This window comes from Sinocyclocheilus anshuiensis, unplaced genomic scaffold, assembly GCF_001515605.1.
Source record: "Sinocyclocheilus anshuiensis isolate Anshui unplaced genomic scaffold, SAMN03320099.WGS_v1.1 scaffold1011, whole genome shotgun sequence".
NCBI classification, from domain to species: Eukaryota; Metazoa; Chordata; class Actinopteri; order Cypriniformes; family Cyprinidae; genus Sinocyclocheilus; species Sinocyclocheilus anshuiensis.
The window spans coordinates 74,980-76,461 of record NW_015544178.1 but is presented as its reverse complement, the minus strand read 5'-3'; the positions used below and the strand labels follow the sequence as shown (position 1 = coordinate 76,461).

Here is a 1,482-nt window from a genome sequence, read left to right as displayed (position 1 = left end):
ATCCTCACATGCGATAGCCTAGTAGCCGGGACAACTTCTTTATGTTTACAGAAGTGACGTAATGACGCAGCAGCATGCTCGAATTTCCCACGAAAACCTACCCGTACCACTCAAATTAGAAAACATTATTATAAGCTAACCGTTGTGAATCTGGCTAAAGTAAGGCGATAGTTTTGAACACTGGTCTTGCGACCCACTTTTGGGTCGCGACTCACCAGTTGGTTTAGATGATTTAACAAGTTTATACAATTCTTCCTCTCCTATAGCAGTGAATGAGTGTAATTGTTCCTCAGGGGATCAGTGCATTATCTGATGCGATACTGTAGCTGACAGCTGCTATTGGATAAGCTGAGGAATTGAGACATATCAGGAAGATTATTTACAAAGCAGTCTTTTGTCGTAGAAGTGATGGTTCTACCATATTTGTAACAAGGTGTTAAGTTTGCAGCTTTAGCTATATGGAGTATACATGAGACTAGATAATATCATCGCTCTGCTGCAGAATTTCAATGCCATTGACATCAATTCCATGTGATAGTATTAAATCTAAAGTATGATTACGACAATGAGTTGGTCCAGACATGTGTTGTCTGACCCCAATGGAGTTTAGAATGTCTATAAATGCTGATCCCAATGCATCTTTTTCATTATCTATACATGAATATTAAAATCGGCAACAATTAAGACTTTATCTACAGCCAGCTCTAGCTCAGATAGAAAATCAGCAAATTCTTTGATAAATTCTTGTATGGTGCCCTGGTGGCCTGTATACAGTAGCCAGTACAAACGTCAGTAGGGATTCATCATTAACACTTATTACTCTAGATAATGTTACATAAAGCACCATTACTTCAAACGAATTATACTTGAAACCAGACCATTGAGAAATACTGAAAATATTACTATAAATTGTAGCAACACCTCTCCCTTTACTTTTTGGACGCGGTTCATGTTTATAACAGTAATCTTGTGGGGTAGACTTATTTAAAGTAATGTAATCGTCTGGTTTTAGCCAGGTTTCTGTCAAACAGAGCACATCTAGGTTATATCATTTACAAAAAGTGCTTTCGTAGAAAGGGATATAATATTCATTAAGCCAAGCTTTGTCATATGTTTATATGTATTATATCTGTTTTTTTCTTTGTTGAACATTGATTAAATTGTTACCCTTTAATTGGTTTAATTGCTTTTTTTTTTGTATTCGGTAGTTCGGGGAACAGACACAGTGTCTTAGTATGATACACTGTTAGACTTTTTATCGTATTTTTGCGGTAAATTACGTTACTGTATACTGTAACTACCCCTTTACAGTAGCTTATCGCAAGTTCATTTTACAGTATAATGCCCTTTTTCATTTTACATGTTACAGTAAAATACCCTTACCGCAACTTAATTTTACAGTACTATATCCTTATATCCTTACTGTAACTTAGTTTTACAGTATAATAATATTACAGTAATTTATTTTTCACTATTTATTTT

At 34.9% G+C, this 1,482-nt stretch overlaps 1 long non-coding RNA gene across 1 annotated transcript in view; it reads right to left on the bottom strand.

Moving 5' to 3' along the window:
- The window catches only part of LOC107696295 (uncharacterized), a 3,571-nt gene that overhangs the window by 375 nt on the left and 1,714 nt on the right, over window positions 1-1,482 (bottom strand). The gene's annotated exons all lie outside the window — the stretch shown is intronic.